Source organism: Schistocerca americana, chromosome X (assembly GCF_021461395.2).
Source record: "Schistocerca americana isolate TAMUIC-IGC-003095 chromosome X, iqSchAmer2.1, whole genome shotgun sequence".
Taxonomy (NCBI): Eukaryota; Metazoa; Arthropoda; class Insecta; order Orthoptera; family Acrididae; genus Schistocerca; species Schistocerca americana.
The window spans coordinates 599520192-599546245 of record NC_060130.1 but is presented as its reverse complement, the minus strand read 5'-3'; the positions used below and the strand labels follow the sequence as shown (position 1 = coordinate 599546245).

At 44.4% G+C, this 26054-nt stretch overlaps 1 protein-coding gene and 1 pseudogene across 1 annotated transcript in view; one reads left to right on the top strand and one right to left on the bottom strand.

The window, feature by feature from the left end:
- LOC124555142 (elongation of very long chain fatty acids protein AAEL008004-like) overlaps positions 1-26054 on the bottom strand; it is a 913230-nt gene that overhangs the window by 715145 nt on the left and 172031 nt on the right. The gene's annotated exons all lie outside the window — the stretch shown is intronic.
- LOC124557379 lies at positions 17576-17693 on the top strand (annotated as a pseudogene).

Below are 26054 nucleotides of genomic sequence, written 5' to 3'. Positions count from 1 at the left end.
GTTGCCTTGTCAAAATTTGCTTCTTCCACCAAAACACAGCGGAGTTTACACTGTCTCACCTCACTAACATGTTGTGTAGACTCAACTGCGAGAGAATTCTGAAACAGGTGCTTATTAAGTTTATTAAGTGAGGAACTGAGGAAAGGTAAAGTCAGTAGCTTATGAAAAAATACATCCTCGGTACGAAAAACGTATAATGTCTTCACATACGTTGTTCCAAAACCCACAGCATTCTCCTTTCATCAGCTATCGATGGCCCTTAAAACTTACATTCTTTCACCGAAAATGTCTGTAGTTATTGGAATAACACGGTAGATAATGACGTTTTACATAATAAAGATACTCTCCTCTTTGCGTGTTATCAATTGCAAAATTCTCATTTCGATATCTGAAACCATTTATGAAATAAGAGGAATGTTGCGGATATTTCACTCTGGCTTTATTTCTGGCACGGCGCGATCGCAAATGAATGTACTACATCACATCAGTTTTCTCGAGATTGGTGACAGATAGATAACTCTACCCAAGAATAAGGAAATATTGAACAGTTAGCTAAATTTCATACACAACGACATACACTGAAGAGCCAAAGAAACTGGTACACCTGCCCATTAACTTGTAGGGCCCACGCGAGTACTCAGAAATGCCGCAACACGACCTAGCATGGACTCGACTAATGTCTGAAGTAGTGCTGGAGGGAATTGAATTGGCACCATGAATCCTGCAGGGCAGTCCATAAATCCGTAAGAATACGAGGGGGGAGGGGGGGATCTCTTCTGAACAGCACGTTGCAAGGCATCCCATATATGCTCAATAATATTCAGGTCTGGGGAGTTTGGTGGCGAGCGGAAGTGTTAAAACTCAGAGCAGTGTTCCTGGAGCCACTCTATAGCAATTCTGGACGTTTGGGGTGTCGCATTGTCCTGCTGGAATTGCCCAAGTCCGTCGGAGTGTACAATAGCCATGGATGGATGCCGGTGACCAGACAGGACGCTTATGTACGTGTCACCTGTCAGAGACGTATCTAGACGTATCAGGGGTCCCATATCACTCCAACAGAACATACCCCACACCATTGCAGAGCCTCCACAAGCTTGAACAGTCCCCTGCTTGTAACCTCCCTCTTACTAATCGGCCTATCCTGCTTGCGATATAAAATATGACCGTGAATCACGTGTATGGCTAATGGATTTTTTTGTAATTGGATAAGGCTATCTTTCCCGAAGAAGTGATACCGATAAGTAGGAGGAAAGTGTACAACTGACCTTTCTGATGGAAAGTCTACTAAAAATAAAAAGTAATTAAACCGAACAGGGCTATAATTTGGAAAATGAAAGTTATTTTGTGCATTCACTCACGAACAACACTGGACAGAAAAGGGATACCACTGATCACGAATACAAAAGTTACATTAATGAACGAAATGGAAATAATTAACGGTCGCCAGCCCACTAGGGCAATTTACATCCGAAATCCTGTACAAGATGATGGGAAAGAAAAACATGTATTATTAAATACTGACGCGGCAACTGAAGTTTGTGACGTTTTTTGACACGTAATGATAAAGAAAACTGAGAAGTCACTCTTACGTTATGTTTGGCATTAAATTTTGCAAAAGGCAATCGAGTACTGATTTGAAAATATGTAATCAAACTGTATGTTAGTATTGAACTTCGTTACGTGAACAATGACTTTCAGTGACCTCAACACAACGTCATCAAAGAAACTTAGAAAAAAGCAACACTTTTTACTTTGCTGTTACTTATTTTGCAAACTGGATTTCATATTATTGTATGAACAACTGAGCCTTTTTAATGACTTGAACAGAATTAAACACTAGAATACGTACCAAACCAAACATCCATGTGCTCCAAGCTATATATAAAATAAATAAAACTTCCGCACTCTTCATTTGTGCATTTGTTTAGATTTGGATTTTTTCCTGTGATTTATTCTCAAACTTGAAAAATGAAATTGCTTTACTTTACTCATGTACTGAAACCTCTGTTGTACAACAGTTAATTGAAAGTAGACTGAGGCTAAAATTCTTAAAAGTGAAATTATTCATTAATAAACTGGCTGTAAATATTCAATTTGTTTCTTATGACACTCGGTTAGCATATAGGAAAAAAAGGAACGAGGACCCTGCTTGGTAACAATGTCTGGGCGCAATGAGGACACAATCTCCCTGAGTTTAACTAATTATTATTTAAATAAATCAATAAAATCACATTCAGTTGTGCTGCTGGGTTAGCCGTTAATACTTTCTACCGATGAACAGTCTTACTTCAGTGCTGTGCATACGACGAAACTCGGAGCCGACGACGAAACTGTGTTGCTGGAACTGCTGTTGTTGTTGAAGACGGTAGCATCTTGTGGAGCCACGGCTAATTACAGGAACGGGCAATCGTAATTAATACAGCCTCTTCCGCCCGTCCACTGTCTGTAGCCCTGCTACTAGACATCTGGCCGGCGCGCCTTCATGATATCGCCGAAAATGGTACTCTCTACTGCGAGAGCGTTAACACCACACTTCCACACACTACAAGCGCTGGAACCCGTCTCCCTCTGTCTTCGTGCGCTCCGCGCAGCAACTCCCTACCCAAATATTTTACAACGCACAAGCACTGCTATTTTTGTTGCTAGTCGATGCTAATAACAATTCCTTTGGCGTTTTCGCAGAGCTTATAAGTTTCCCATTAAGACACAGATAAATACAATGAAACGTCAACAGACTTCTACCTAAATTTACACATACAGCATTTAAATTACAAATATTTACATACAATTCAGAAAAAAATTATATATCGGTAGCAGGTGCCATGCATCCTTCATTTTCGGTGTGACATGCAGGGTCCATGGATTCATGAGGTTGTCTCCATACCGCACACGTCCATCCGCTCAATACAATTTGAAATGAGACTCGTCCAACAAGGCAACATGTTTACAGTCATCAACAGTCGAATGTAGGCGTTGACGGGCCCAGGCGAGGCGTAAAGGTTTGTGTCGTGCAAGTCAACTCGATGATTTGTCGTTAAATGGTTCGCACACCGACACTATTTGGTGTCCCAGAGTTGAAATCTGCAGTAATTTGCGGAAGGGTTGAACTTCTGTCACGTCGAACGATTGTCTTCAGCCGTCATTGGTCCCGTTATATATTGCCGTAGCTGGTCAGCTAATGAATCACACTGCCTGATTGGTTAAGTAATTTCAGTTTTAACCCTCCCTTAGTATTAGGAGAAATTCATATGTTCTTACGCTTATGTCTGAGTGGTGCTCTGTATTTTCCTTAATTTGTAATACACCATAGCGTTTCGTTCTTGTTATTCGCCTCGTTTCAAAGTGTCCTATACAGTTGTGTTTGACCAGCCGACTTGACCCAATGTAAAACCCCTCCTTTCACGACCTTCAGGTCCATTGGACAAGTTCCCAAAGTTTCTAGCAGTTCATCGATTGGTGTACAATAGAAAGCGTTTACTGATATTGACAATATACCGATTAGCACATTAGTGAGCACTGGATTCAGAAGCTCTAATCTGTTGGCCCACATGCTCTCAACACCAGTAAACAGAGCATCATATCTTGGTTGTTTTGTGGATATAATCTGTTCGCTACATTTATAGATTTATCTGACACATTAGTTCCTTTTCTGTCCGCCTCCTGCGCACAATATGTACAGACCTCTGTGTTGTTTTAGAAATGCACCTGGATATCTGGTCCTATAGGCTAGTTTCTTCTAACAGCAATATGGTTTAATTTTTGTTTATGGATTTCTTTATACTCGTAGTTTGCCCTTCAGAAGCAGGTAAGCAGATTTTTGTTATGCTAGGCACTGTGTAACCCTTTGATACCACACCTATAATTTACGATTTGCTGCATCCCACTTACACAAATGAGCGAAAAAATTATGAGCACTGCCCATCACGAGATTAAAAAGACACGTGGTGAGGTAAGGAAAGTATATAAGCGGGACAGAGACGAATGTAAAATCATTCTAGAGACGTTAGGGGCCGCAAATGAAGTCCATTGACATAAAACGCTTCTACAAAGGGCAGGTACTATGGCCAGGCATCTGGGAACAAGCTTCTCGGAAACGGCAAGGCTAGTCGGCTGTTCGCGTGTTATTGTCATGGGCATCTATGGAAAATGGTTGAAGAACGGTGTAACCACGAAGAGGAAACAAGATGCTGGACGTCCACACCTCATTACAGACCGTGGGGGCCGGAGTCTCGTCCGCTCTGTAAAGCAAGATAGGAGGCGACGTATGGCAGATCTGGCAACAAAGTACAATGCTGTTTCAGGCACAAGCGTTTTAAAGCTCACCATTCAGTGGGCAATGCCGAACATAGAACTTCGCAGCAGACGACCCCTACGTGTTTCCATTTTGACCTAACGACATCGTTTGCTGTGTGCACAGGTACATCCAGATTGGGTCATTGATAAACAGAAGCGTGTCGCCTGGTCGGACGAATAACGTTTCTTGTTAAATCAGGTGGATGCTCGTGTGCGGATACGCTGTCATTAAGGCGGATGGCTACTCGAAATACACTACTGGCCATTAAAACTGCTACATCAAGAAGAAATGCAGATGATAAACGGGTATTCATTGGACAAATATATTATACTAGAACTGACATGTGATTACATTTTCACGCAATTCGGATGCATAGCTCCTGAGAAATCAGTACCCAGAACAACCACCTCTTGCCGTAATAACGGCCTTTATACGCCTGGGTATTGAGTCAAATAGAGCTTGGCGTGTACACGTACAGCTGTCCATGCAGCTTCAACACGATACCACAGTTCATCAAGAGTAGTGACTGGCGTATTGTGACGAGCCAGTTGCTCGGCCACCACTGACCAGACGTTTTCAATCGATGAGAGATCTGGAGAATGTGCTGGCCACGGTAGCAGTCGAACATTTTCTGTATCCAGAAAGGCCCGTACAGGATCTACAACATGCGGTCGTGCATTATCCTGCTGAAATGTAGGGTTTCGCAGGGTTCGAATGACGGGTAGAGCCACGGGTCGTAACACGTCTGAAATGTAACGTCCACTGTTCAAAGTGCCGTCAATGCGAACAAGAGGTGACCGAGACGTGTAACCAGTGGCACTCCATACCATCACGACGGGTGATACGCCAGTATGGTGATGACGAATACACGCTTCCAATGTGTTGTAATGTTGTTGCATTACTTTGTTCTGAAAGCGGTGCTGATAGACAATAAAAGCGGGTTAAAAGCTGTGAGCTGTCTGGGGAAGTAAACATTGCATTACTCTGGCTCTGAGCACTATAGGACTTAACAGCTGTGGTCATCAGTCCCCTAGAACTTAGAACTATTTAAACCTAACTAACCTAAGGACATCACACACATCCATGCCCGAGGCAGGATTCGAACCTGCGACCGTAGCAGTCACACGGTTCCGGACTGCGCGCCTAGAACCGCGAGACCACCGCGGCCGGCATTGCATTACTGAGCAACTGTTTCACCAGGTATCCAGTCTAGCTTAACAAATTCCCAACCAGACTAACATTAATTATAATCTCTTAATCGTCATACGACAACTGGTGATATATATATATATATATATATATATATATATATATATATATATATATATATATATATACACACACACTGGGTGAGTCACCTAACATTACTGCTGGATATATTTCGTAAACCACATCAAATACTGACGAATCGATTCCACAGACCGAACGTGAGGAGAGGGGCTAGTGCAATTGGTTAATACAAACCATTAAAAAAATGCACGGAAGTATGTTTTTTAACAGAAACCTACGTTTTTTTAAATGGAACCCCGTTAGTTTTGTTAGCACATCTGAACATATAAACAAATACGTAATCAGTGCCGTTTGTTGCATTGTAAAATGTTAATTACATCCGGAGATATTGTAACCTAAAGTTGACGCCTGAGTACCACTCCTCCGCTGTTCGATCGTGTGTATCGGAGAGCACCGAATTACGTAGGGATCCAAAGGGAACGGTGATGGACATTAGGTACAGAAGAGACTGGAACAGCACATTATGCCCACATGCTAACACCTTTGTATTGGTCTTTTTCACTGACGCACCTGTACATTACCATGAGGGGTGAGGTACACGTACACACGTGGTTTCCGTTTTCAATTACGGAGTGGAATAGAGTGTCCCGACATGTCTGGCCAATAGATGTTCAATGTGGTGGCCATCATTTGCTGCACACAATTGCAATCTCTGGCGTAATGGATGTCGTACACGCCGCAGTACATCTGGTGTAATGTTGCCGCAGGCTGCCACGATACGTTGTTTCATATCCTCTGGGGTTGTAGGCACATCACGGTACACATTCTCCTTTAACGTACCCCACAGAAAGAAGTCCAGAGGTGTAAGATCAGGAGAACGGGCTGGCCAATTTATGCGTCCTCCACGTCCTATGAAACGCTCGTCGAACATCCTGTCAAGGGTCAGCCTAGTGTTAATTGCGGAATGTGCAGGTGCACCATCATGCTGATACCACATACGTCGACGCGTTTCCAGTGGGACATTTTCGAGCAACGTTGGCAGATCATTCTGTAGAAACGCGATGTATGTTGCAGCTTTTGGGCCCCTGCAATGAAGTGAGGACCAATGAGGTGGTCGCCAATGATTCCGCACCATACATTTACAGTCCACGGTCGCTGTCGCTCTACCTGTCTGAGCCAGCGAGGATTGTCCACGGACCAGTAATGCATGTTCCGTAGATTCACTGCCCCGTGGTTTGTGAAACCCGCTTCATCGGTAAACAGGTAGAACTGCAACGCATTCTCTGTTAATGCCCATTGTCAGAATTGCACTCGATGATTAAAGTCATCACCATGTAATTGCTGATGTAGCGACACATGAAACGGGTGAAAGCGGTGATGATGCAGTATGCGCATGACACTACTTTGACTCAGTCCACCGGCTCTCGCAATGTCCCGTGTACCCATGTGTGGGTTCATGGCAACAGCAGCTAACACACCAACTGCACCCGCTTCTCCTGCGATGGGCCTGTTACGGACCCGTTTTCGTGCTACGACCATACCTGTTGCATACAGTTGGCGGTAGATGTTTTGCAATGTGCGGCATGTTGGATGCTCTCTGTCCGGGTACCGTTATGCATACGCCCTGCAGGCTTCAGCTGCATTTCATCGACACTCGCCATAGATGAGTATCATCTCCGCCTTTTCAGAGTTCGAATACACCATGGTCACAGATCCTACAACACTACACTATCACAGACGTCTGGTAACACGGTGTACTGCCGGCCGAAGTGGCCGTGCGGTTAAAGGCGCTACAGTCTGGAACCGCAAGACCGCTACGGTCGCAGGTTCGAATCCTGCCTCGGGCATGGATGTTTGTGATGTCCTTAGGTTAGTTAGGTTTAACTAGTTCTAAGTTCTAGGGGACTAATGACCTCAGCAGTTGAGTCCCATAGTGCTCAGAGCCATTTGAACACGGTGTACTAAAGTTGGTCTGCGTGCGGAGACGAATGCAGAATAACAATAGCAGAAAGCGCTACATGCGGACACTGCGAAAGCTAGACCAAACCACAACAGTGCACTACAGCCACACTCGTAAACACGGTCGTCATCGTAAACATGTCCCTGCAGATGCTGCTCGCCGACCGTGGCCCGTGTTTGTTACAACACGCAACTGAACGTCGGAGGTTTCAAGCGACAACTTTAGGTTACAATATCTCCGGATGTAATTAACATTTTACAATGCAACAAACGGCACTGATTGCGTATTTGTTTATATGTTCAGATGTGCTAACAAAACTAACGTGGTTCCATTTTTAAAAAACGTAGGTTTGTGTTAAAAACATACTTCCGTGCATTTTTGTATGGTTTGTATTAACCAATTACACTAGACCCTATCTTCACGTTCGGTCTGTGGAATCGGTTCGTCAGTATTTGATGTGGTTTACGAAATATATCCAGCGGTAACGTTAGGTGACTCACCCTGTATAAAGAAAATTTAAATAAAAAGAAATAAATCAATTTATTCTCATTCTGAAATCAGTTTATGTTTGGAAATTTATTTTAACATTGATCATTGCAATTTCAGCATATTAAACTTGATTCATAACTAAACTGGTGCCTTATTTAGGATTGTGAAAATGTGAGTTTGTAATCTTACGTAACACATCAAATATGGAGCCAAGATTGGGAGACTGCATACAACACTGCATTCATAAAATAACACACAAAGAACGTTGAAACATATGCAAGAGGAAATTAACCACGACCAACCGATTCAATTTTCACCCAAAGAAGTTAGGTTCGTAGCGCAATCCTGTCCGTCATGTAATTACCACACACTGGTATACTAAATTCATACTAACTCTCTGTGAAATCTTCCCGAAATGATTACACCACATGCTTCACGTGGTCAACTTGGTTTACACCAAGAGTGTAACTCCACAATAATTTTGATAATTAAAATAAGTTAGATCGAAAAGCAATTTACAAAAGAAAAACATCAAACTGGTTACTATCGGCTTACGATTAACCTGATGGGTCAAACAATTGTATAAGCACGTCGTACTGGTCTCACAAAGTACACCCCACGTGGGTTGAACATAAAGAAAAGTTGCTATATTGAAAAATATTGTCAAGACGAGATGTTATAATCTCACGCACATTCGCATTTAAGATTGATGATCTTAGTTAGAGTTACTGATCAACACGTGGTTCCACTTTACTCACAAAGTAGTGACAAAGCAACTACTGGAAGATATTCTGAACTTCACACTCGAAATACACTGTGTTGCAATTTAAGATAACATTAGATATTTTAGATCTAAACCTGAAATAAAAGTGATTAAATTTTCAGTTAGGCTGAACTTAAGAAATCCATTGTCCTACAGACTTAGCAGACACGGGCTTAGCCGGAGATCTTACCACTTCAGACGCTCGCCGTGGACAGACTGACCTTCTGCGCTCCTACCGAGCATACTTAACAGATACAAACGAAAGTGACCAGAGAGGCAGCTCCCTATACCAACATGACAAGGGACGGACAGGATCATACTAAGAATAGAAACCTCTTTGCTTCTAGAAAGCGTAGCTACCTGTTCCGACGTTGGTCCTACTGTTCTCTAGCAGACAGGCTTGTCTGCTACCATCATGCATGCAACTAGAAATACATTTGCTCATTCATCCTCTCAGACAGAAGGGAAGGGGAATGACAGTATCTTATCGTATACAGTATATAAAAGAAAGTGGATGTAGGTTCCATATGAGACTGTGTGACATGAATTACATCTAAACTGTGTTTTAAAGTGTAGTAGTGTGACAGATCGTTCTTGTTTATGGGTAAAAGTAACACGTTTCACTGCTCAGTCTCCTCCCAGATAGTCAGAAACACCACAGTAAATTTAGAAGAGGAATTTATGCCGTAAATGACAACAGATTTAAGAAATTAACATGAAAGGAATCCAACAGAGACCTTTCAGTGTGTTCACCGCGATGTCGCCAAACACCGATGCGACCATCATGATGCTGTAAACAGAACCTGAATTCATCCGAAAAAATGACGTTTTGCCATTCGTGCACCCAGGTTCGTCGTTGAGTACAGAATCGCAGGCGCTCCTGTCTGTGATGCAGCGTCAAGGGTAACCTCAGCCATGGTCTCCGAGCTGATAGTCCATGCTGCTGCAAACGTCGTCGAACTGTTCGTGCAGATGGTTGTTGTCTTGCAAACGTCCCCATCTGCTGACTCATGGATCGAGACGTGGCTGCACGATCCGTTACAACCATGTAGATAAGATGCATGTCATCTCGACTGCTAGTGATACGAGGCCGTTGGGATCCAGCACGGCGTTCAGTATTACCCTCCTGAACGCAACGATTCCATATTCTGCCAACAGTCATTGGATCTCGACCAACGCGAGCAGCAATGTCGCGATACGACAATCCGCATTTGCGATAGGCTACAATCCGACCTTTATCAAAGTCGGAAACGTGATGGTACGCATTTCTCCTCCTTACACGAGGCATCACAACAACGTTTCACCAGGCAACGCCGGTCAGCTGCTGTTTGTGTATGAGAAATCGATTGGAAACTTTCCTCATGTCAGCACGTTGTACGTGTCGCCACCGGCACCAAACTTGTGTGAATGCTCTGAAAAGCTAATCATTTGCATATCACATCATCTTCTTCCTGTCGGTTAAATTTCGCGTCTGTAGCAGGTCATCTTCGTGGTGTAGCAATTTTAAAGGCCAGTAGTGTATGCACCGCGCCACGGACGCTGGCCAATGGGAGCATTATTACGCAGTAGTGGACATTCAACTGGGCTTTCATTTTATCTGTGGGAATAACCGAAGGCGCCATGACAGAAGTGGACCACATGAAATTTATTGCGATTCGCCTTCATCCCATAATGTGTAGTATCTTCCCCGATGTCGGTGGCGTCTTCCAGCGGGATAACAGTCCGTTTCACAAGAATTGTGCTACAGTGATTTGATGCGCCTGATAGTGAACTCACGTACACCAAATTTGCCTGATCTGAACCCTAACGAACACATATAGGACACTATCGGGTGCCAGCTCCGCGCGCACAAACCACGAGTCCATAATTTGCGGGAATTGCATGACGTGTGAATAGAGATATGGTACCACATACCTCCGGAAGCCTACGAAAAACTTGTCGAATACGAGCTACACAGAATGGCTGCCGTACTTAGTTCCAAAAGTGTACCAACACGCTAGAAGCGAGTGGTCATGATGCTTTGCCTCATCAGTGTATCTTATAATGTCCTTACAACAAACATGACATCACCTGGATATCCTACCAATTTTCTTACGTTGAAATTATCATATAGTCTGTATTGTAGAGGTTAGGGTGTTACATTCATAACTTCTGGGTCTGCTTGACCCTTAGGGATAACCTTTCGTGACAACCTAGGTTAATATCTTTCTTGCTTCTACAGTATGTGATGTAAATCAAACAAGCTAATCTCACTAATTGAAAAAATGGCTCCAAGCACTATGAGACTTAACATCGGAGGTCATCAGGTCCCTAGACTTAGAACTACTTAAACCTAACTAACCTAAGGACATCACACACATCCATGCCCGAGGCAGGATTCGAACCTGCGACCGTAGCAGCAGCGAGGTTCCGGACTGAAGCACCTAGATCCGCTCGGCCACAGTGGCCGGCAATGTTACTAATTGTTTTAATTATACTTAGTCGGTTCACATAAGAGTGGTCTAAGAATATCTTTGGAGTAATTGGACATGATGCTGTATGTGAACGAATTATGCTACGGACGATATTGTGACATGCAACTTGGAAGAGAAACGAGGAATGCTTCGTTAATCTCCATCAGCAGTGATGAACTGTGCGGTTCAGTGAAGTCAGATTGAAGCAGTCAGACATAGCAGTGTCAGTGTATGTGTATTAGTTCATTATTTCTGTGGCTCGGAACAGTTACGGTAACAACTATCTTGGTGTGTAACGTTAATGTTAGCATACTGGACAAATCGTTATGTCTCCTTTGGACACTGAATTTCTCTCATTTCCTTCAAAAAGGACACTCTGTTTTTCAGTACAAACCCGTCTCACGTATAAGATTAATATACTTATATGGATATAGTGTCTGTTCTCTCAGACATGTCCGAAAGATATGCACCTGCAGCAGTCTAGAACGAAATTATATATTAATACCTTCAACTGCTGACGGACGTTGATATGTATCAGCGGGGTCAGGTGAAAATGGGTGCCCCGTCCGGGACGCGAACCCGGCATCTCCTCCCACCGAGGGCGCAGAGAATAGTGCGACTGCTGGAACTATCTGGCGCACGCTTCTCGCGAGACCCACATTCTCGCCTTATATGTCCACACATTACGTCCGAAAGAATAGACACCATATCCATATAAGTATATAGTTCTGGCAATACCGGCCATGACCTTCCCCTTCTGTGCGGATGCACACATATTACCCGAACTCTTATGGGCTTGGTAAGAATGTCTTCCACGAGTAATGAATGTGTTGGGTAGGTACACTACGAATGTAGTGTGTGGACATATAAGGTGAGAATGTGGGTCTCGCGGGAAGCGTGCGCGGGATAGTGCCTGCACTCGTACTATCCTCTGTGCCCTCGGTGGCTCAGACAGATAGAGCGTCTGCCACGTAAGCAGGGGATCCCGGGTTCGAGTCCCGTTCGGTGCACACATTTTCACCTGTCCCCGTTGATATATATCAACGTCCGTCAGCAGCTGAAGGTATTAATATGTAATTCTAATTTCGTATAAGATTAAGGCGGCTAGCTGGTAGCGTAGTCTGCAGTTGATATCTCCTTGTGATAGAAACTACAAATAACTAAGAATTAATGCATTGTGGTGAGTCAAATTTACAAAAAAATACATGTTACGTGATATTAGTCAATAGAAATTTAGTTTCTTAGTGGTCCACGTCTCATCAACGCGAGGAGTTATTTTGAAGACCAATGGTTCGAAAACGACACCTCTTACTCTGGTAGATACTTCCTACTCCACGATGCTCATCAGATGCAGATGATCGTCTGACACTATTAAGTATTTTAGCTTTCGGAACAGGCTTGATGAGTTTCTCCAGACCAGAACGACAATTTGTACGAAGAAGGCGTCGAGACACTAGCTTCTTCTTGAATGAATTGCAAGTATTGCCTTATTTTTTGTAAACAGAGTTACTGTGATTCGAATTATCACTATTAAATCCAATACCTAAAGTGATGAAAACTAGTAAAGAACGGTACACATTACTATTTCCGAATTATCATTAAATAAAGTGCAAAAGATCACTGTTTCGTCACATTCCTTTTTTACGTGCCTCATAAGCACACGCCTGATACTGTGTATACAGTGAAGAAAAACGTGGAGGTTTCATATGTGAGACACAAAAATGATGCTAGTACAAGTATTATTGCTCGCCACTTAAAATGTGCTTCCTAAAAATTCATGTACCGGGAAGAACACGGAAGATTCGAATATCACGCCAGTAGACGACATGGCACATACTCCTCGGTTCATGTGAGACGCATAAATATAGCCATTCAGAGATGGACATAGCTGGCAGAAACCAGTAATAGCGTACAACCAAATCTGTTTTATCAAACGGAGACAATTTATTTTATGATATATGGTGAACACAGTCACAGACATCAATACAACGAACAAGCTTCTTTTGTTGCCTCTAAATGTGTGTAATAAAGGTCATATTGCCGTTAACCGCGGAAGGAAAGCTGAAGAAACGCGGAGGGTAGCTGCTCTCTGGACTGTACGGATGAGCAGCAGTCGCAGACCGTGGGGACCAGCTGCGGTTAAATAAGCGTTACGTAAAGCGTAGAGCGGGCGCCGGCACCGTCTGCACGCGGAAAACTGGACGCGCAGCAGCTTTCACTTCCGTGTTCCGCACTTGGACTCGCTACGCTACAGGCTACGATTCGGCGAAATTTGACTTTTCATAGCAACTTACGAAAACAGTATCTCCGTTTAATGTTCGGTCACTTTACGCTGTCAATGTTTCTTTTAACATATTTCAGCAAATTAGTCAATAAGGAAGAACTCACGTGACGCCATGGGAAAGCGTTTGCTTCGGAACAAGAATACAAAATTTCTAAGTTACAACGGCTGGTAACGTTTTCTCTACTATCGTTTGGATCACGCTTAGTTAGATTTTTGTAATATTCGACCAAATATACCTTTGGCTTCTTTTATGAAGTTCTGGTCACATGTAAAGTCAGAAAATGGTCCAGATCTTACATTCAACCTATCGTGGATCCGTATGGTGTTGAAGTCAAAGATAACTCACAACGACCCGAAATTTTAAGTTCCACATTTGAAAACGTGGGAACGTAAGAGAACACTATTGTAAAAATGTTTGATCGCCACACAAATGTACAAATGGCGGATGTAGATACACTACTGGCCATTAAAATTGCTACACTAAGAAGAAATGCACATGATAAACGGGTATTCATTGGACAAATATATTATACTAGAACTGACATGTGATTACATTTTCACGCAGTTTGGGTGCATAGATCCTGAGAAATTAGTACCCAGAACAACCACCTCTGGCCTTGATACGCCTGTCTGTGATGCAGCGTCAAGGGTAACCGCAGCCATGGTCTCCGAGCTGATAGTCCATGCTGCTGCAAACGTCGTCGAACTGTTCGTGCAGATGGTTGTTGTCTTGCAAACGTCCCCATCTGTTGACTCAGGGATCGAGACGTGGTTGCACGATCCGTTACAACCATGTGGATAAGATGTCTGTCATCTCGACTGCTAGTGATACGAGGCCGTTGGGATCCAGCACGGCGTTCAGTATTACCCTCCTGAACGCACTGACTCCATATTCTGCTAACAGTCATTGGATCTCGACCAACGCGAGCAACAATGTCGCGATACGATAAACCGCAGTCGCGATAGGCTGCAATCCGACGTTTATCGAAGTCGGAAACGTGATGGTACGCATTTCTCCTCCTTACACGAGGCATCACAACAACGTTTCACCAGGCAACGCCGGCCAACTGCTGTTTGTGTATGAGAAATCGGTTGGAAACTTTCCTCATGTCAGCACGTTGTAGGTGTCGCCACCGGCGCCAACCTTGTGTGAATGCTCTTAAAAGCTAATCATTTGCATATCACAGCATCTTCTTCCTGTCGGTTAAATTTCGCGTCTGTAGCACGTCATCTTCGTGGTGTAGCAATTTTAATGGCCACTAGTGTATTAACACGCTCGTTACTGAGTAACAAGACTGCTTAGACCGAACAAGACTGGAAGTCCAGGATGGATTCCGGTTGGTTTTTACGTTGAATATAACACGGAATTAGCTTCTATCCTCGGTGGTATTTACTGCGATGTGAATAGTCCAGTGCGGCTGAAAAAGAGCGTAGGTCATTTCTGTGTACATTTATGCGTCTCACACGAGGCGAAGCTATAGTGCCATGTCGTATGCTGGTGTGATGTTCAGAGCTTCAGTGTTCTTTGAGGTACACGATTTTTTAGGCAGCACATTTTTATGCCTAATAGTATCTACTTGAGTTCGCATCATCATCGTGTCCCAAATATGAACTGTTCGAGATTGTTTTCGTTTTTTACACAGTAACAGGCATGAACCCTTGATACAAGTAAAGAAGAAATCTAATGAGACAGTTCCCTCAAAAAAATTAACATGCATTCAGAAAAAATCTACTCGTGTGAGACACAGCTTCCTTAATTCATGAAATCCAGTATGTTACACTGGAGCCGACCGGGGTGGCCGAGCGGTTCTAGGCGCTACAGTCTGGAACCGCGCGACCGCTACGGTCGCAGGTTCGAATCCTGCCTCGGGCATGGATGTGTGTAATGCCATTAGGTTAGTTCAGTTTAAGTAGTTCTAGGGGACTGATGACCATAGCTGTTAAGTCCCATAGTGCTCAGAGCCATTTGAACTGATGACCACAGATGTTAAGTCCCATAGTGCTCAGAGCCATTTGAACAATTTGTTACACTGGACGACTAGTTTCTGGTAGAAACGTAAGTAACATCGCGCGTGACCCAAGGAAGCGTAATAGGACATAGTATGTTTCCAATATACGTAAATGATAGATCATAAACACTGATGAGCCAAAACATTATGACTACTTGCTTAATAGCTTGTTTGTATGACTTTGGAACGAAATATATCACTGATTCTGAGTGTCAGGGATCCGACAGTGTGTTGGTAGGTTTGTGGAGGCACAGGTCGTGTAATTCGCGTAAATAACGGGCCGCTGATTTGCGTACGCGGTGATGGCACCCGATAGCGACCCAGATGAGTTCCATAGGACTTACCTCAGGCGAACTTGGTTCGATTCCCGGCTGGGTTGGAGATTTTCTCTGCCCGGGGACTGGATATTTATGCTGTCCTCACCATTTCATCATCATCATCATCATCATTCGTGACAGTGACTACACTGGAATGTAAAAAAATGGACTGTGTAAAAATTGGGACTTTATAGGGGCGCTGATGACCAAGAAGTTGAGCGTCCCAAAATCCAAACATCATCGTCATCAAGCGAATTTGATCACCGAGACATCAACGTGAGTTCATTATATGTTCAGCAAACCACTGTAGCACGGTTATGGCTCCGAGACACGGACTATTACACTTCTGAAAGATGTCATCGCCATCGGGGAAGACATCAAACATGAAGGGGTGCAGGTGGTTCGCAGCTGTCAGGTCCATTTCAAGCGCAGGACAATGTCTCCCATAGCTACTCCCGCCATCCTGAGTCCGTGACGCGCTGCATGTTTCGAGCCGCCATTCACCTTGACGACGGCGTTTGCGGAGATGGCCATCGACCTAGTGTAGCAGGAATGTCATTCATCCGAAGAGCCGACACGATTCCATTGATCGACGGTCGAGGGCTCGTGCCTCCTGCAATAGTAATTGACGATGTCGCTGGGTCGACGTATGAACACGTATGGGTGGTCTGCTGCAGGGCTCCATGTCCAGCAATGTACGATAAACGGTGTGCTCCGAAACACTTGTGCGTGTACCAGCGTTGTGCTCTTTCGGCAGAGATGCCACAGATCACCATCTATCCTGCTCTAAAGAGCAGACAAGCCCATTTTCTGTGAAGAGTTGTGGATGATCAGCCTTTAGCGTCTAGTGGTAGTTTCACTGTCCTTCTGCCTCTTTCCGTAGATATTCACAACAGTAGCACGTGAACATTCGACAAGCTTCGCCGTTTTCGAGATACTTTTTCACATGTTCTGTGTAACAATAATCTTCCCTTTGTCAAAGTTGCTTGTCTCAGTGGATTTCCTCAGTTGCAGCCTGTATGTTCGCTAGGGTAGTCCCCCGTCCATGTCTGATCTGTTTACATATTTTTGTTACCTCGTCACGTGCCCGCAACGCCACCGGAAGGCATCCAACTTACCCGGGGGCAGTGGACAGAATGATTTGACTTATCAGTGCACAATCACTAGCATTACAAGATCGTTCACTGACAGGAAAGTATCGTTGAACGATTGTAAGGAATTGTAAAAAGACTTATGCAAAATTTTAATTTTGTGTCATGAATGGCAGGTCTCTTTAAACGTGGATAAGTGTAAGATAATGCTGATGAAAAAGATAAAGCTCTGATTATAAGACTAATGGTGAGCATCTTGAACACGTCACATAGTATAAGTATTCAGTGGTAAAACTGAGACGCAGTGTAAAACCAGACGATCTGTAAAGTCAGTATTATGGAAGGTGAATGGAAGTGTTGGATTTTCTTGAAGGATACTGGGAAAATGCATTGCATCTGTAAAGGAAATTGCTTACAAGGCGCTAGTACGACCAATTTTAGAGCTTTGTTCGTGTTTGATGTGTCTACCAAGTTGGCATGGCAATAGGATTCGAACTAATACAGAGATGCGGTGTTGGGTCGGTATATCCGATATGGATGTGTAACAGAAACATTAGGGAACATAAGTGAGAATCCTTGCGTGATTTAGACATAGTTCTTGCGAAACCTTGATGGGTAAATTTAGAGGATATGTAGTAGAAAAAGGCTGAGCGAGCATTATACTGCCGCCATCGTATATCTGGAGGCCAACGGCCTTGCCGCAGTGGTAACACCGGTTCCCGTCAGAATTCCGAAGATAAGCGCTGTCGGGCTGGTCTAGCACTTGGATGGGTGACCATCCGGTTTGCCGAGCGCTGTTGGCAAGCGGGGTGCACTCAGCCCTTGTGAGGCAGACTGAGGAGCTACTTGATTGAGAAGTAGCGGCTCCAGTCTCGGAAACTGACATACGGCGGGGAGAGCGGTGTGTTGACCACATGTCCCTTCATATCCGCATCCAGTACGCCTGTGGTCTGAAGATGACACGGCGGCCGGTCGGTTCCTTTGGGCCTTCATGGCCTGCTCGGGAGGAGTTTAGTTTTATTTTTTTTTCATCTTATATCTCGCGGAGGGATCATGAGGATAAGGTAAGAAGGATTAGGATTTGGGAACATATAAAGGCATAAACACAGTCACTTCCCATCGCTCTATACACAAACGGAATATTAAAGAAAGTCGATAATACTGGTACGATGTACCCTATGTTTGTGGAGAGTATATGTAAACATGGATGTATATACCTCGTTGAAAGTCAGGAATGTCGCAGGTACACTACCACGACCAAGATTCGACCGAATGTCGGGAACGACTCAAATGAAACCAGATTACGCAGGACATAATCGTCTAGGGCCGTCATCAGCGGATAATCAAGTGCGAACAGAAATACGAGCAATGACTAAATGTACAAGTTGGGACGACGCTACAGATAAACAAAGTTCAAAGAGTAAAATGACGAGAGAAAATCTGAGACGCAATGAAACTGGAGACCGAGAACCAACAGTTTTCTATGAAAGTCAGACGATTGTAAACCGAAGGGAGCGTTGATAACTACGACGTTATTACGCAACTTTTCATTCAGCGGTATTTCCAAATACGCGTCGACAAGGTAAATATTAGAAAAATATTCTCCTCCGACAAGCTTTGTGAGGAGCTCTTCTGGACATGGCATAGGGTAGGTTTCTAATTGTTTCTGGTCATTGATTTTGATTTAAAATCTCATCACAGCCGGAGGAAGCTATTGGGTTTCTTGACTACTACCCAGGCTGTGACTCAAGCGCTTGTTTTAACTGGTTCAGTCACCCAAGCTTCGTGGAGTCGTTCGAGTTCCTGCTTAATGGCTGCCTAATAAAGAGACTGTAAAGGGCAGTGTTCGACTGAAACGGGGCAGCACGCCTGTTTGCAGGGATATATGAGCCTGAAAATCTTTGACACAGCCAAGATCAGCTTCGAATACACACTGCCCGACGAAAACAACCAATCAGCCAGCAGACGCGGTCAGATGTCAATGTAAATTCGTACACGTACACTCCATCGGCGGGTATGTAAATGATTGGAGTTGCAGTTCTCTGTGACACTCAGAACGACCACCAGTGTGCATTAGTGTTGTCCATCTTAAGTGTTCTCACCAGACTTGGTAGAGATGTAGCAGGTGCAAACAGCGTGAGATAGTGAATGAACACTGTGGAACAAAGAGATGCTACATACTCGTGTAAGACAGCTTTAGCAACAACTGACGGAATTTGAAAGGGGCCTCGTTTTGGGTCACCATTTGGATGGCTCGTCAAATAATGTACTCCCTCTTCAGGCCACGAGTGGCCGACCGGGGCCATCCGACCGCCATGTCATCCTAAGTGGAGGATGTGGATAGGAGGGGCGTGGGGTCAGCACACCGCTCTCCCGGTCGTTATGATGGTATTCTTGACCGAAGCCGCTACGATTCGGTCGAGTAGCTCCTCAATTGGCATCACGAGGCTGAGTGCACCCCGGAAAATGGCAACAGCGCATGGCGGCCTGGATGGTCACCCATCCAACGTCAAATAATGTACTATCCAAATTTCTCGAACATTCGGATGTGACAGTGGCCTGATGTTGGACTGCATGGAAACGTGAGGGCAGACATATTCGTCATCAAGGTTGCGGTCAACCACGTCTGCCTGCCCTTCCCATCAACACCTGCCATCTGACAAAAAGTAATGACTCCCTCCAGCATTCTGTGTCATCCCGAATCATAGCTCACAGACTAGCAGCAGCCAGACTAGGGAACTGCCGTCCCATGGGTAGGCTGCCGTTAACGCCAGAATAAAAACGGCTATGTCTCGAGTGGTACCGTGGATTTTAAGCAAGAACTGCTTACGAATGATGCCACATTGTGTGTGGCGATGAATGGTGGTTCTGTACTACCCCAAATGACTATTGTCGGAGAGTATGGTGGTGACCTGGAGAGACGTCCCATTCATCCAATCTTTTGAAGAGGCACAACAGTGCTACTCCTGGTGTCATGGTGTTGGCAGCTGTTGAGTACGACATCAGATCACGGTTGGTAGTGATGGAGGGAACTGTGATGGCACAGTGATACGTTCTGGGCATCTGGGTTCCTACGCGTTAGCTCCTGTGCGACAGTTTCGTGGTGTGATTTTGAAAAGTGTCTCTACACACTGTATACTTGATGTTAAGATGTTCCAGTGGAAAGCAAGATCCTCAAATATTTCCGTGATAGAAAATATGTGGTACCATTTCGCACGTCAACTCCTCCTCAGTGCCAGTGCCCAGGGTACCAATATCCAGTTACAACAGATGTGGGCCAACTTGCCTCAGGAGAAGACACAATAGGCTTGCAATATCCTTCCCAAACGAATCAGAGCATGAATCCAGGCCAGGAGGGGTGGAAAGTCTTTCTGATAAGGGACTCATACTGCCAAATTTTTTGTAATAGTTACCATTGATGGAGAATCCAATCCACAAAGAGGCATCCAAACCGAAAATACTTCCATCTAAGTGACTATTAACAACAAGTGGCGAGTAGTAGGGTAGTGGGGTTTCCACCCCAATTTGGATATCAAATTGATATGCAAATTTATTAAATTGATCAACTCCCTACTACCGCCGCCCTCCCCGACGACACCCACCCCCGCCACTGACCACGCCTGGATGACGTCACGTGTTTTTCTCAGCCTGAACATGTGCCCCAGCCCCCCCCCCCCTCCGTCCCCCCCCCTACCCTACCTTATTGTCGGGAATTTCAAATTTGGCAAAAATTTCGAATTTTGGTGGGGATTTCATGGTCCCAGGTCTGTGGTGGCGTCCCTACCCCTCGCTTCCCCCACCTGGGAATTGGTGGGAAATAGAAATCTGCGTGGGAATTTGTTTCCTTGACTCACGTGACCAAATTTGGTCAGATAAGTTCAGTCTATACTGAGCTGTCGTGGAAGCATTGTGATGTGTTCAATCAACGAGATGAACGTGAGGGATAGCGCAGCTTTCAATAACTATATTAGATGTACACATACGAAGGCGGACTGTAGCTGTAGTTCATTACATGGGGAATGGAAGAATATGATAATGGAACAGTGTAGGGGAAAGGAGCAGAAGAATTCAGCTCAGCAGATTGCGACAATGCAGAGAGATGCGTTGCGCTATCGACCAATTGTACATCGGTTGACTGATGATAATTCTGAGTCGACACCTAAGTCTTCTGCCTTTTTGCCTTACGCAGGAAACACTTCCAACGAGATCGGTCGTATTTTACGGAAATACCATGTGAAATGTGTTTTGCGACCTCCATCTAAAATTAGAGTGCTTTCCAGTTCTGTTAAGGATGATCTTGGTCTGCGTAAGGCGGGTGTATATCGCATTCCTTATAGCTGCGGCATGGCATATATTAGTCAAACTATCAGGACCGTGGTGGAGCGATGTACTGAGCATAAACGGCACACACGATTACAGCAGCCAAGTAGATCTTCTATTGCCGAACGTTGCTTGGGTACTGGTCACCCTATGTTATATAATAACACCGAGATATTGGCATGCACTTCCAGCATTTGGGACAGTGTTATTAAGGAGGCAGTTGAAATTAAATTAGCGAGCAACCTCGTTAGCAGGGATGGAGGTTTTTGTTTAAACTCTGTTTGGAATCCTGCTGTCTCCCTTGTCAAAAAAACAGAGGGACAGAGTCAATGCTACCTCACCCACGAGTTCGTAGTCTATCGATATCTCTGCCTCTGGTCATCTTTGATGGCACTAGTGTTCAGTGTGTGTGTTATCTTTCCTGCATCAGTCGGAGAACCGAGGTTTTAAATTTGCATGTACGCTGCCTGTCCGTTGCAGTTTGCCTTGAAAATGGCGGGGTGTTCTCCCGCCGAAATATCGGCGGTCGCTGAAAGTGTTACTTGGCTGAATTCCTGGAAGTTATTTGGAAGAAAAATACTGTTCATCAGATAATGGCTATGCAGCGGAATGGTACAAGAATGCATTCTGTAAGTCAGATAGACCAATGCTGCTGTTATAAATACCATCCACTTTTGAAATTCAGCCAGTTTTCCACCACACATGAGAAGTCTGCCTCTGATCCAGAGGAGATTCTGCAGGGTGTAGATGTGACATAAACGACATTCAGTGAGAGTAGTGACATCCGTTCACTGGAAAAAGTAAAGCTAAACACTGTTCATGTTTGACAATGTTGCTGCGGAAAACCAAGATCAAATTAGGCGATATTTCTGTTTCGGTCGCCATATGGCTGTTGATGTATTTTATCTGAGTCTACATGCACGCTGTTCATACATAGATACCCTGCAATGTCTCTATACGCAGTTGTAACACAACTACTATATCTATTCAGTCATTCCAACACAATGGATAGCACCATCTGTAGATCGAAAAAGTTTTGAACGGTGGAGTTCTGAGATGTGTCACTTGATTTCATGCGGAGTGCAGAGTCATTGTACACTGTTGTAATGGATAGAGTTAGAGTGGCACACTAAATGTCCGGAGAAGGACGGCTCGGATGAAACTCGGCGGTCAACTGCTGCTTGATATATGCTTTTGCACGACACAGTTCATCCCATTCCACCTCCATAAATCGCACTTTAATACTTTTAGCTGCATTCTCGATCTCTGTCACAATACGCCACCTGTGTCTGTGGTTGTTGCTTCTATACCAGTATGTAAACGTTTCGAACCGCTAGCAGTTAAATTACGCAATGAAGAGAAGAGTAGTGGTGCACAGTGCTTAATTGGTATCTTCTCATCCACAACATCCTCGCTTTGTCCATGCAGTATCACTGGAATGTTTTGCGATGGCACATATGATGGAGGCCAGTACCAAACTGCGTCATGCTGATTAGGACTCCCGGTGCATTTCAGCGAGTCAGGAGCTGGCTGGGTGTCTTCAACTGACAATAACAGCTGATTGTCCTGCTACATCAAGTTGACCAGCTGTGCGACAGGATTCTAGGATGCTGCCATTGCTGCGGGTCCCAACGGGCTGGGACAAATCGCTGTTGCAGACCCCGAGAGGCTGTAAGACGTCGCATCCGCTGATGAACAAAGAAGAAAAACTGTTACGAGCGACGATGGAAGCACAAAGACCTTCACACGGCAGTAAACACAGACATTAAGCAAGGGGTACTTACTCTTCCACGTCTCCTTCCTATTCGTCTGCTGATGCTGTGGCTGAGCGGCGTGGGATGATCTCAGATGACTCTTCATACTGATTGACTGACTGCAGTTGAGGCTGCACAACTGCTGGGCTCACCTTATATCCCCATTGTGATCAAATGCTGCGTTCCTATTGGCTACTGCCAATTTTCGATGCTCTGTTGGTCTAATTGTGAAGCAGACGAGTTGTTTGGTCCTCTAGATAGGAGGCAGATGTCTCTTGTGAGGTGGAAAGCTGACTGTGAATTTCAAAAATGGCTGGCAGCTATAACAACAGCATTCGTCTGCCGGACTTGCAGAATGCATCTTGGTACCATTCTGCTGCATAACCATTATCTGCTGAACAGTATTTGTCTTCTTCTTCAGGCACTCAGCCATTATCACTCTTTTCCATTCTGCCTGTATGAGGCTATGGGTGCAGTCCTCAGCTGTATGCTTACAGGCAACATGGCTGTTAAACTCCTCCAAGTGAGACACCAACAGCTCTCTGACAGAACACATTCCGCATAGCTGAGAGGATGGGTTGGTGGAGGGGGAACTGGATGGGGATGAGAAGTTGAAGATCTTCAGTGGTATATATCACATATACTAATATGCTTCTACTGAAGCGAATTAGCATCAACTGCCCGCCTCTTCCGTTTTGGAAGAGTGAATACTTCATGTGGAATATCTCGGCAGTTTGCGCGTGTGCAAGAGCATGTATCAGCTACGACATGCATCTTGCCTCCATCCCTCTGCCTTGTCGCAATCTGCTGAACTGAATTCCTCTGCTTCTTTCTCCTACACTTTTCCATTATCATAGTCTTCCATTCACCATGTAGTGAACTGTGGCTACAGTCCTCCATCGAATGTGTACATATAATACAGCTATTTAAAGCTGCTCTATCTTTCACATTCATCTCGTTGACTGAACACATCACGATGCTTCCATAACGACAGCAGAGCATAGTCTGAATGTATGAAATCAATTTTGGTCACGTGAGTGGAGAAAAAAAAGTTCCCACTCAAATTTGTATTTCCTGCCTATTCCCAGGTTGTGCTAGGATGGGCACGTCAGCACAGCCCTGGGACAACGAAATTCCTACCAAAATTCGAAATTCCCACCAAAATTCGAAATTTCCTCTAAAATTCGAAATTCTCACCAATAGGGTAGGTTGGTCGAGGGCAGGGTGGGGAGGGAGGAAAGGGGGGGGGCTGGGGCCGATGTGCAGGCTGAGAAAAACACAGGACGTCATCTGGGGGTGGGAGTGGGGTGGTCTGGGGCGGAGGTGGCTGTGGTCGCGGGCAGGGGTGGTCGGGGGCGGGGGATGATTAATTGATAAATTTAATTAAACTGCATATCAAATTTCCCCCCCACCCCATGAACCATGGACCTTGCCGTTGGTGGGGAAGCTTGCGTGCCTCAACGATACAGATAGCCGTAACATAGGTGCAACCACAACGGAGGGGTATCTGTTGAGAGGTCAGACAAACGTGTGGTTCCTGAAGAGGGGCAGCAGCCTTTTCAGTAGTTGCAGGGGCAACAACCTGGATGATTGACTGATCTGGCCCTGTAACACTAACCAAAACGGCCTTGCTGTTGTGGTACTGCGAGCGGCTGAAAGCAAGGGCAAACTACAGCCGTAATTTTTCCCGAGGGCATACAGCTCTACTGTATGATTAAATGATGACGGCGTCCTTTTGGGTAAAATATTCCGGGGGTAAAATAGTCCCCCATTCGGATCTCCGGGTGGGGACTACTCAAGAGGACGTCGTTATCAGGAGAAAGAAAACTGGCGTTCTACGGATCGGAGCGTGGAATGTCAGATCCCTTAATCGGGCAGGTAGGTTAGAAAATTTAAAAAGGGAAATGGATAGGTTAAAGTTAGATATAGTGGGAATTAGTGAAGTTCGGTGGCAGGAGGAACAAAACTTTTGGTCAGGTGAATACAGGGTTATAAATACAAAATCAAATAGGGGTAATGCAAGAGTAGGTTTAATAATGAATAAAAAAAATAGGAGTGCGGGTAAGCTACTACAAACAGCATAGTGAACGCATTATTGTGGCGAAGATAGACACAAAGCCCATGCCTACTACAGTAGTACAAGTTTATATGCCAACTAGCTCTGCAGATGATGAAGAAATAGATGAAATGTATGACGAGACAAAAGAAATTATTCAGGTAGTGAAGGGAGACGAAAATTTAATAGTCATGGGTGACTGGAATTCGTCAGTAGGAAAAGGGAGAGAAGGAAACGTAGTAGGTGAATATGGATTGGGGGGAAGAAATGAAAGAGGAAGCCGCCTTGTAGAATTTTGCACAGAGCATAACTTAATCATAGCTAACACTTGGTTCAAGAATCGTGAAAGAAGGTTGTATACATGGAAGAACCCTGGAGATACTAAAAGGTATCAGATAGATTATATAATGGTAAGACAGATATTTAGGAACCAGGTTTTAAATTGTAAGACATTTCCAGGGGCAGATGTGGACTCTGACCACAATCTATTGGTTATGACCTGTAGATTAAAACTGAAGAAACTGCAAAAAGGTGGGAATTTAAGGAGATGGGACCTGGATAAACTGACTAAACCAGAGGTTGTACAGAGTTTCAGGGCGAGCATAAGGGAACAATTGACAGGAATGGGGGAAAGAAATACAGTAGAAGAAGAATGGGTAGCTTTGAGGAATGAAATAGTGAAGGCAGCAGAGGATCAAGTAGGTAAAAAGACGAGGGCTAGTAGAAATCCTTGGGTAACAGAAGAGATACTGAATTTAATTGATGAAAGGAGAAAATACAAAAATGCAGTCTCACGACGGGTAAGATAGATACTGCCTACAGGAAAATTAAAGAGACCTTTGTAGAAAAGAGAACCACTTGCATGAACATCAAGAGCTCAGATGGAATCACAGATCTAAGCAAAGAAGGGAGAGCAGAAAAGTGGAAGGAGTATATAGAGGGTCTATACAGGGGCGATGTTCTTGAGGACAATATTGTGGAAATGGAAGAGGAGGTACATCAAGATGAAATGGGAGATATGATACTGCGTGAAG